Consider the following 12287-nt stretch of genomic DNA (forward strand, 5'->3'; position numbering starts at 1 on the left):
AGAAGGGTAATCTGTTAGAGTGGAAGTTGCACAGAAAATAAGGCCATCTTTCTGTTAAAATTAATTATGCTCTGATGTTTCTAGTCTTAAAGTGATGTAGGAGCATGTGCAAAATCTCTTGTATAATGCACCAACAAGTACAATGCAGGTATTGCTTTGAGCAGCATTTTTCAGGAGATGGGAATTATTTTCCCCATCTCCTGAAATATATTTGTCACAGTGCCATTTTAGCTTGTTTTCAAAGATAGCAGAAATAGGCTGTCTTCATACAAAAAGTCACATTGACTTAAAATCAGCTTCTTGCACCTGAAAAGCCTTTTGAAATAAACAGTTCTCATTGTTTAAGTTATCCTGGGGCAACAAACTGAAAAGTAGATGGGATACAGAGATGCATGGAATGTTAGGCAAAACTGCAGATCATTTGTAAAACCCAACTTTAAAAAGCACTAAAATGGTTAGAAAATGTGAACCAGTCACCAATCTGAGCCCAAAGAGACAAGAATTGAAGAGGAAAGAATCGACTGAGCAGAGTCATAAGAATCATGGATCCAAATCCTCAGCTGGTGTAAGTCTGTAGCGCCACCAATTTCATTAGAACTATGCCATTCACACCAGCTGAGAATCTGGTCCTGAAAATCTTGCTTAATTTAGGGCATGATTTTCCTCTGCTCTGCATCTTGTCTGGCCATTTGGTCAAAAGTGTTCCAGTCAGCTCTAGCTACCATTCGGATATAACACTTTCTATCTGCTCTGCACACGTGTCCACAACAGGAGAATCAGCTCCTACATGTTTTAGAAATGCCTTTCAGAATAATCCCACTGACTCTATTTTACATCATGTGCAGTTTCTACTGACTAGCAGCTATATTTCTGACAGATCTGTGCCCAAAGAGATTCTGGTCTTTCCTATAAGGAACTTTGTGTTAGCCCAGTTATGATAGTGTGCTCCACCAGTGTCTGGGAAGTCTGGTGATGGTGTCTCTCTAGCATCAAGACAGGCCGAGAATGCCTCTGAGCGAATAACTGATTTTTCAGTTCAATGGCAGGTCCAAAAATTTAAAAAAAAATTGGTTTGACCAGACTCAAATCAGAAAATTCCCAAAAAACTTCTGTTTCAAGTTGGATGAAACATGTTCAACCCAAATTGTTTTGCTTCCAGGCATTTTTAAAGAGCAGGACTCTCAAAATGACCGGAAGAGGCAGCAGTGCAGACCTCCCTTAAAGTCTTTAGTTTAGTGATTAGGGCACTCACCAGGATGCAAGAGACCCAGGTTCAATCCACACTATCCCTGATGTGGAAAAAGGACTTGAACCTGTGTCTGTCCCCTTCCAGGACTCAGTGTGCAATATCACTGGGTTGTGGGATATTCTCGGGTGGGTTTTGCTTTCAATCCCTCCTGTTGAAGCTGTGCCACTCTCTATAAAATACTCCACTAGTCATTGGGAGAGGCAAGAGAAGGACTCTATAGCATGGTGGTTAGGGCACACACCTGGTATGTGGGAGAACAAAGTCCCTGCTCCAGTAACTATTTATTATTTATGCACAGTAGAACAGCTTCAACAGGAGAGTGTGATAGACCTTCCCTACACCTCAGAAAATTCTACAGCCGCGTACATTGGGCACCCTCCTGAGAGGTAGGAGACCCAAGCTCAAATCCCTGCCCCACATCAGGCAAAGAGTGGAAGTGAACCCAGGTCTCTCACAACCCAGGTAATCACTTAGCTAAAGGTTATAAAGGGGGACAGCACCACTACCATGTCTTAATCCTGAGTGGGAGGCAAGGGGGGGTGGGGGAAGTGTGTCAAATTTACACATAGTTTTGGGTCAGCTGAAGTTGCATTTTTCAGTGAATAAATTATTTGTCAGAAAGAAAAAAAAAATCACACAGCTCTACTCTGAGGCAGTGTGTTCAGTGCCTGGGCTCAACAGCACCAAATTCTGATTCCAGCAACATGGAAGCAAGTAGCATTCTTTCAGTGTAAAACAAAAATTAGGTTCATAATACTTTAATTTCCTTAACAAAGACCACTTAAAAAGACTTCTCCTGAAGTATTTTTTAATTATAACTGATGGTCCACGCAACTCCAAACCTTTCCTTCTTGTATCGAAAGCCCGTTTGTCTTGTTTAGCGTTTTAAGGAGATCAGGCTCTAATTAGTTGTGTTGTGTTCATTTTTAGAATCTGTTCTTTGTATTAATGTCCAACACCCTGAGCATCTCTTTTGGTGGGAAGGGACATAGTTGAACGTATATGGTTCAGAGGAAGGAAAATAGATATTTTATGGTTAATTGTTCAGTCTTTAGTTGTTCATTGCATGGGTTTGAAAAATATCATTTAGGATTCCATTTGCCTGTCACTTCAGATCAAGTTATTTCTGTGACAAAGTGTTATCAAGGGAATTCATGAAGGGATTTAAAACTATATCTGATTTCCCTTTAGTTAGCTGAAATCTACAGCAGTAAGGACTAGCTATATGAAAGCAACCAAGGTAGAAAATAAATGTAGTTCAATAGTCAAACTGATCTTGAAAAGTCTTTAAAATGCCAGTCAGTCAGTCTGTGGAGGTGAAGTACTTCTACGGGAAAGCTGAGAAAGTTCAATTCTATTTGCTCTGTGTAGGAAGTTTTATGCAAACTGGCATCTCAGTGGTTCTGAGGGGACAGGTAACATTTAAACTTTGGGTAAAGTTTTGAAAGGCACCTCCATAACTTTGGAGCCCAAGTCTCATTGACTTTTAGTTCCTAAGAGAAAGATATTTAAAGGTATTGGGAGTTAAGGTGCCTAAAAATACAGATAGGCACCAAACACCTTTTAAAAGTTGGCCCTAAGGACCTGCATCAATTTTGAAAGTGGGACATAGGTGCTTTTGAAAAGTTTTACTCGGTCTACGTTCTGCTTTTGAGCTCTGAACAATATAGAGCAGCTTGATGTTAACAAGCTGGAGGCATGGGGGCTTGACTACATTAGCACTCCCAATGCTTCCTATACCCCGGGTGCTGCTGCACAGGTAGCAACTGAGGGAGATTTTCCCCCCCGCCCATAAAAAGAGCATAATGTAGACCACCTCACAGTATCCTACAGCAGCTTGTTCAGGAGTGACTGCCTGTCTGTGCTGAGGGAAAGTAGCTTGTAATGAGAGGGAAAGTAAAGTTGTTAGTTCCAAAGAGAGATGGATGAAAAATAAGAAAACGTTCCAAAAAAATATTGGGGGGTGGGGAGACGAAAAAAACTACAAGACTTCCCTTCCCCGCAAAATAGCCAATTGCCTAGGGGTTAGACTACTCAACTGGGATGCAAGAGACCCAGGTTCAATTATCTACACAATTTGAAGCACAAATTTGAACCTGGGTCTCCCACAGCCCAGCTGAGTGCTCTAACCTAGGGGTTCCCAAACTTTTTTCCCTGAGGCCCATTTGTGCAGCTGCAATAGGCACTGTGGCCCACTATTAATACTTCTTGAGGGAAATTAATAATTGTAATTACATACATATAAACTAACACTAAACAAACAATGCACATTTCCTTTTTATTTTAATGTAAACAATTGTAATGATAGAAATCCCTAGCAATATACATTCAAAGAAATGCTTCAAGATCTTTGAAACCAAAGAGTTTACTAAAACTACACTTTAAAAAAAAATGTTGAGAGCAAAATGCGGTGTTCAAACAGGGAAAACACTATTTTGTATAAAACGGAACAATAAGCAACACAACAATGAACTGGGCCATGCCATCCTATACAGTCACTGTGGCCACTGGTACCCATTGGTTCGCAGACACCGAGGACTACACATACCTGAGCCTGGAGGGTGCAGCAGCGCCCCTTCACCCCCTGCCCTCGGCCCATGTGGGGAAACTGATCTGGATGCACAAAGCTCCTGTCGTCGCTGCTTGCCCCCCTGAAACTCCATCCATGATGGCAGACCACCCAGGACTGTGTTGCAGCCGACCTTTGGGAATCCCTGCCCTAACCACCAAACCAGAGAGCGAGTGTCTCTGGTTTTGACCAGCAATTCCATCCTGGACCTGAAAACTTTCCAATTGACACCAATGCATTTCCACAAAATGTTTCAGTTCTTTAAAAAAATTCCTGACCAGCCCTACTTTCAAATACTTGGGTGCTAAATTTGGTGCTTAGACAAGCTTGTTTTAGGCTACATTGTCGCAGTTCTTTCCTGACTGTGTTAGAGTTTACTTCAAGATTTTTTAAATTGAATTTAATGATTCCTCAGAAGTAAAACAGAAAGATTCCATTTAGAGACCAGGGGTGAAATGCTGGTTTCAGTAATATCACTGGGGCCAGGATTTCATCCACAATATAAAATGCTGATGGTCCTCTACTGTGACCATTTAAAAAAAAAAAAAAAGAAAGGAAAGAGAATTTAAAATCTTTAGGATGAACAATGGATTGGGAGGGGTAAAACTGACATGTTTCTAGGTACTGATATGGTAAGGTAGAGAGACAGCAGCTCAGTTATGCACCTTTTATTGAACTAAAGCTCAACTGCATTGTACCAGGATGGGCCAACCCTCAGGCAAGTGCCTTTTAAACCCACTATGCATTACAGTTAAGGCTCAAGGGAAACATGCAAAAATTGGATTTTATCAATCCCTCCTCCTCTTCCTGGTCTCAGTCAGCACTGCACTCTGCTCTGGAGTTATGTATAGCTTATAAAGAAGTTGAGAAAGTAACCAAGTATCCAATTATATTACAAGGACGAGAATATAAACCATGCACAGGTCTACGGGGAAGACGTTGCTGGTCAGGACTTATGAAGAAGTATGTCAAGGATTGTCTGCCCCAGCAATCAGTCATTGATTGACTATGGAAGGTATTTGAGCAATACTTTGGGACAAATGGCATTATTAAGACTGGGTGAAACCTAGCTCAGCGTAGTGCTATTGTGGTGAGCCACCATGAACAACAAATTCAAATGGCATTTTTAAAGAAAAATGCATGATATATTTATGAGACATTGTGCCTCAGTTGTAACTGGTTTCATTGAATAGATTTAAAACTCTCCTTTTTCTCTTCTCATTGACAGAAGAATAAAACTCAGATGGTCTCCTTCTCACCCCCCATTAACATTTCATGTGAGAAACTTTAAATATTTATGCACATTGGGGGAGGGGGGGAATAGAAGTTTGTCAAAATGGGATTACTTTAGAACAAAGCTTGCTCAAAAGTGTGACTTTGAATATTTTCTTTTTATTACAAAACCCGCTCTAGTTAGTGTATTCTCTACACTCATGGATAAAAGACCAATATGCTTAGAATTCACCCCACTCCCTCTCTCAACTCTCCTTCAGTTCAAAGAATCTCTCTCTTCTTTTAATGTAAGATTTTGATTGCTCCCCTTCTCCATGAAATCAGTTGAGCCTGGTTCAGATGTGAAATTAAATTCTAATCAAAAGAACCTAGAAGTGGAAATACATATACAGAAGCACTTACACTGGTTTCCTTAATCTTGACTACAGAAAGTGCTTGGTTCTTTCACTCACAGATGCAACTAAAGTTGGGGGGAGGGTGTTATTGGCTATCAAGAGTTAGTATGCCACATATCCAACTGTGTATACACACGTGTGTGTGTGTATATTATAGTGTATGTGCATATGCAAAATGTGGTGCTAGAGATTTTATTACCATGTGAATTCTTCAGGGCAGAGGCCATATTTTCCTATGCATTTGTACAGCACCTAGCACCTTGGAGTCCTGGTCCTGACTGGATTCTTTGGATGTTACTGTCATATTAAATAAGAGTGTGACCACATCATTCATGCATGGCAGATTGAATTATAAGGACTGGGAATGGCTGAGCCATTACAAACATTGAATCTATCTCCCCTTGTAAGTATTCTCACACTTCTTATCAAACTGTCTGTACTGGGCTATCTTGATTATCACTTCAAAAGTTTTTTTTCTCTTACTTAATTGGCCTCTGAGTTGGTAAGACAACTCCCAACTGTTCATGCTCTCTGTATGTGTTTATATATATCTCCTCAGTATATGTTCCATTCTATATGCATCTGAAGAAGTGGGCTGTAGCCCACGAAAGCTTATGCTCTAATAAATTTGTTAGTCTCTAAGGTGCCACAAGTACTCCTGTTCTTTTTTCAGGGAGAAAACACTTGCTTGAGAAAACCTGAGGCCAGGGAGACCAAAGCGAGAGCACTACCCAAACCCCCAGAACGTTTGGGTGTCTGGTTTCATGTGCCAGGATATCTAGGACATTTAGTGAACAAGGGCTGGGTAAAATAAAGGGGGTTCAACCCCCACATCACAGCTCAGTGGGCATGTCCTGTGTTGCATCAGACTGCAGCAATCATTCAAACAAGGATGTGAAGAAACCATAGAGAATTCAGTGTAAATCATACTTAGAAACACACACACTTCATATCTTCAAAGCTTTGCATGAAGCAAGTTACTTAATCTGCACAACAGCTCTATAAAAAGGTAGACAAATATTATTTCCCCTCTGCCTCCATTTTACAGGTAGGGAAACAAACATCACTGTAGTGACTTGTCCATAGCTACACCAAGAACAAGTGACAGAAATGGGAAGAGAACTAAAGCTTCCAGTCAGGTATTCAGTCCGTTAAACCATGGTGTTAGCTGGGTACATTCAAAGTCTAGCTAAATTAACGTAAGTGATTTCAAGATGAAAACTTATCAGCTCCTGGCTGATAAATTTTCTTACAAGTGTTTGTCTGTCATCATCATAAACAAGATTGTGTCTTCAGACAGTGGATTTAATGGCAAGTGCTATCACATTTACATTGCCTAACAAGGGAAATGTTAGCAAGGTACAAAAAAATAACCTGTGAACACTTCGGTGTCAATCTTTTCAGACTAGATTTGGAACTCCAGTCACAGAGACTTGAATTCAACATCAAAACTCTGAAGTTCATTTGCACTTGGCGCTTTGAATTCCAGGTTTTTAGGGCTTCGAATATGGTTCCCACAAAATCAAATGCCTTGGAAAGAAGCCTGTTTACAGGCAACCTTCCTTTGGTTTCCACCAAAATCTAGCCTGGAAAGTCTGTATTTGATCTCCAGATCAAGGTGCAAGGAGTTCTAATGCCTTTATTTTTGAGTATGATGAAAATAGGTTTTGGTGCCTGTCATATACTTACTAAATCTGCTGTTATGTGGCAATCTCAGTTTATTCTGAAACAACTTTCCAAAGGGGTAATGTATATAGTTTATAGTGAAGAGACAGTTCTCTCTTTCCGGAGAAAACTGGAATTTCTATTTGTTATTAATATCTTTTTTGGTTGGCAAATGGCCCTAGTGATGAACATACTTGAAAGAGGATCTAACTACAAAGTTCAAATCCAAATCTGAATGAGACTCCAAGATTGTGGGGATGTTTATTTTAGTGGAGTTTCATAGGAATAGAACTTGTATAATGGAGATGAGAATCAGGTCTGATATAAATTAAGCTCTTGGGTTCATAAATGGTGTCCCTGAATCTCCTTTTTTAGCAATATCTACTGATGTCAGCACATAGTGTAAGACAGAGCAAGGCCTTTCTTGTCAGGTTGGTTCTCTTATGACCAAAGCGAGACACCAATGGTTATCGGTTTTTCCTTTCAGATGGAGTAAAAAACTAATCCAGTTCTGTTGCTGGTTGTTTCTGCCCTGGAGTAGTCTTGGTTGAAATTGTATTTTACATAATTTTTGTACACTGGCCCAGATCAACTATTTGAAGATGGGGGCTTCAAAAATAATCCGTATGTACTTCCACAACGAATCCTCAGCACGTATATGGACGCATTAGTTAGCAGTAGTGATTTTAAACTAGATATCTGAGAAATCTTCCTATTCCTCACCACAGGTTGCAGATGCACTAAGATTACTCTCTCCCTTTCTGTTGCAAGGCTTTTCCAAATGAGCAGGTTGGTAGCCCCCAAACAAAAAACAACACAGCATGGAAAGTCACAGGTATAAAGAGACTAGGGCACAGATGTACAGAATCCCATGACACCTCTTATAATTGCATGGTGATCCCCATAGGTTTGCCTACAATTAGTAGCTATGCCTTTTCTGTCTTTACAACACTAGCATAATCCCTCAGGAAAAGACAGATTGTTGCACACACACACACAAAAAAAGTCATCGCTCTGGGTGAATGATGACTTGAAAAGGCAGGATAAAGACTGATTAAGTGGTGTAATACTAATGAATCTGTCTGTGTGTGTTCTAAAAGAAATGAAAGCGAAAGAATTGCTTGAGAGGTAGCAGTTATCAATCTGATATTGTCGTTCTCCCCCGTCTTGAATCTGTGCAGATAAGTTGGGTTAGTCATTTAATCTAGCCTCATTTACATATAGTACATGAATTAAATTGTTTCTAAGGCCTCCGTTATTTAGTAGTAAAACCAAACAAAGTCATGCTCACCTGGAGCCAGGCTGGGAAGACTCACTTGTTGAAATAATGTTGGATGCTTCACATTAGAATATTGCTGCTTTTCACAATCTTTCCTGGGGTGTTGACTCCAAGCACAATTAATACATAACAAAAAGGGCACACGTTTAAAAAAAAGTAAATTTAATAACTATGCAGTTGCAGAGTTTCATTTCCCTTTCTTTAGGGCATAGTAGACAGGCTCTTTCTAAGGGTATGTCTACACTACAAAATTAGGTTAATTTTATAGAAGTCGATCTTTAGAAAGCAATTTTATATGGTCAATTGCGTACGTCCCCACTAAGCACATTAAGTCGGTGGAGTGCGTCCTCAATACCATGGCTAGCATCAACTCACAGAGCGTGCACTGTGGGTAGCTATCCCACAGTCTCCGCTGTCCATTAGAATTCTGGGTTGAGCTCCCAATGCCTGATGGGGCAAAAACATTGTCGCGGGTGGTTTTGGGTACATGTTGTCAGTCTCCCCTCCCTCCCTCAAAGCAATGCCAGACAATCATTTCACACCTTTTTTCCTGGGTTCCCCATGCAGCCGCCATAGCACGGCAAGAGTGGAGCCCACTCAGCTCACTGCTGCTGTTGTGAGCATAGTAAACACCTCGCGCATTATCCTGCAGTATGTGCAGAACCTGGCTAGAAGCCACCAGCCCAAAGACAATTGTGAGGAGGACATGGACACAGACGTTCCTGAAAGCATGGGATGTGGCAATTGAGACATCATGGCAGCATCGGGGCATGTTGATACAGTGGAACACTGATTCTGGGCCAGGCAAACAAGCACAGACTGGTGGGACTGCATAGTGTTGCGGGTATGGGATGATTCCCAATGGTAAGGCCACTTTCCTAGAACTTTGTGAGTTGCTTTCCCCTGCCCTGAAGCACAGGAATACCAAGATGAGAGCTGCCCTGACAGTTGAGAAGCGAGTGGCGATAGTCCTCTGGAAGCTTGCAATGCCTGACTGCTACCAGTCAGTCGGGAATCAATTTGGAGTGGACAAATCTACTGTGGGGGCTGCTGTGATCCAAGTAGCCAAGGCAATCACTAACCTTCTGCTAGCAAGCGTAGTGACTCTGGGAAATGTGCAGCTCATAGTGGATGGCTTTGCTACAATGGGGTTCCCTAACTGTGGTGGGGCGATAGCTGGAATACATATCCCTATCTTGGCACTGGACCACCTTGCCAACCAGTAGGTAAACCGCAAGGGGTACTTCTCAATGGTGTTGCAAGCACTGATGGATCACAAGGGACGTTTCACCAACATCAACGTGGAACGGCCGGGAAAGGTGCATGACGCTCGCATCTTTAGGAACTCTGGGCTGTTTGAACAGCTGCCAGAAGGGACTTACTTCCCAGACCAGAAAATTACTGTTGGGGATGTTGAAATGCCAATAGTTATCCTTGGAGACCCAGCCTACCCCTTGCTCCCATGGCTCATGAAGCCATACACAGGCAACCTGGACAGTAGTAAGGAGCAGTTCAACTATAGGCTGAGCAAGTGCAGAATGGTGGTAAAATGTGCCTTTGGATGTTTAAAAGCTCGCTGGCACGGTTTGCTGACTAGGTTAGACCCCAGCGCAACCAATATTACCATTGTTATTGCCGCTTGCTGTGTGCTCCATAATATCTGTGAGAGTAAGGGGGAAGACGTTTATGGCAGGGTGGGAGGTTGAGGCAAATAATCTGGCAGCTGATTTTGAGCAGCCAGACACCAGGGCGATTAGAAGAGCACAGCTAGGTGCGCTGCGCATCAGAGAGGCTTTGAAAACCAGTTTCATGACTGGCCAGGCTACAGAGTGACAGTTGTGTGTTTCTCTCCTTGATGCAAACCCACCCCCTTTGTTGATTTTACTTCCCTGTAAGCCAACCTCCCTCCCCCTTTTGATCACAGCTGGCAAAGGAAATAAAGTCACTATTGTTTTGAAACTATGCATTCTTTATTTATTTATTAATTTAAAAAAAAAAGTGAGATAACTGACAAGGTAGCCCGCGTGGGGTGGGGGAGGAGGGAAGAACAAGGCCACATTGTAGCCACACTACAAATCAAAACTGTTTGAATGACAGCCTTCTGTTGCTTAGGCCATCCTCTGGAGTGCAGTGGCTGGATGCCTAGAGCCTTGATTCCCAGAGCCTCCCCCACCCCGCATTTTTGGGCATCTGGGTGAGGAGGATATGGAACTTGGGGAGGAGGGCAGGCAGTTATACAATGGATGCAACAGGGGTCTGTGCTCTTGTTGCCTTTCCTGCAGCTCCACCAGACACCCGATCATGTCCATTTGCTCCCCCATTAGCCTCAGCATTGCCTCCTGCTTCTTCTCATTCCGCTCACTGTATGCTTTCCTGTCACCTGTCACTGTATGCCTCCATGCATTCAGTTGTGCCCTATCAGTGCGGGAGGACTGCATGAGCTCAGAAAACAGGTCATCGCCAGTGCGTTTTTTTTGCCTTCTAATCTGCGATAACCTCTGGGACGGAGATGATGGGGGAGCGTAGAAACATTTGCATCTGCAGGGGGATAAAAAGGGAGAGTAGAATTTAAGAAGATACATTTCTGAGAACAAAAGGGAGACTCTTTCACAGTGAATCAAGCAATTCGTAGCAGACAGCACATGTGCTTTAGGTACAAGGTCGCATTTTGCCTTTTATATTGAGCACCTGTTGGTATGGTAACACATCACACATAGCTGGGCAACAGAATTCGGTTTCCAGGCAGCCATGGTAAGCCAAAGGGTATGCGGGGTTGGCTTCTTCTGCCTTCATAACATGTGGGAATGGTTTCAAACTGCAGCACCCTCGTTTCCCATAGCAAGCAATGCCAATTGGGTTTGCCATTTAAAAGGAGAGGCTGCAGGTTTTGGGTGGATGTGCAGCACACCCCTCCCCCCACCCCACCATGTGGCTATTCTCTGGGATGATCCCTTCACCCCTCCCCCCACCATGTGGCTATTCTCAGGGATGATCCCTTTTAGCCAAGCGCAAACAGCCCAGCATGAACGGGGTCCGTTTACTGTTCTCTTACATAAATTCCCCTATTTCAACCAGGTGACCATGAATGATATCACTCTTCTGAGACCAACACAGAAAGATATAGACCAAATGTTGCTTGAATGCGACCAAAACCCAGGACCATTCACTGCCATGCTTTATGCTGCAATGATTCCAGACTACTTGCTACTGGCTTGGCGTGGTAAAGTGTTCTACCACGGAGGACAAAATAAAGCAGCCCTCCTCAGAAACCTTCTACAAAGGCTTTCAGAGTACCTCCAGGAGACCTTAATGGAGATGTCCCTGGAGGATTTCGGCTCCATCCCTAGACACGTTAACAGACTTTTCCAGTAGCTGTACTGGGCGCGAATGCATCCCAAGTCTTCAGGGCAAATCAAACATTAAACACCATTGCTTTTAAACCCTGTAGTGTAGTTACAAATATGCACTCACCAGAGGTGACTTCTCTGGCTTCAGGGTCCAGGAACCCACCTTGGGAGGGTATTGGCTCCAGGGCGATGAAAAGGTCCTGGCTGCCAGGGAGAACGGATTCTCCGCTTGCCTGCTGTGCATTCTCCTCCTCTTCCTCATCCACAAAATTCTCCTCCCTGTTGTGTTAGATTCCCCCTTGCAGGTGTCCACAGACAGTGGTGGGGTAGTGGTAGGGTCCCCACCTAGAATGCCATGCAGCTGATCATAGAAGTGGCATGTATGGGGCTCTGACCCAGAGCGACCGTTTGCCTCCTTTGTCTTTTGGTAGGCTTGCCTGAGCTCCTTGACTTTCACGCGGCACTGCTGTGTGTCCCTGTTGTAGCCTCTCTCCACCATGCCCTGTGTGATTTTGGCTATATATATATATATATAATATATATATATATA

This window comes from Emys orbicularis, chromosome 2, assembly GCF_028017835.1.
Source record: "Emys orbicularis isolate rEmyOrb1 chromosome 2, rEmyOrb1.hap1, whole genome shotgun sequence".
Taxonomy (NCBI): Eukaryota; Metazoa; Chordata; order Testudines; family Emydidae; genus Emys; species Emys orbicularis.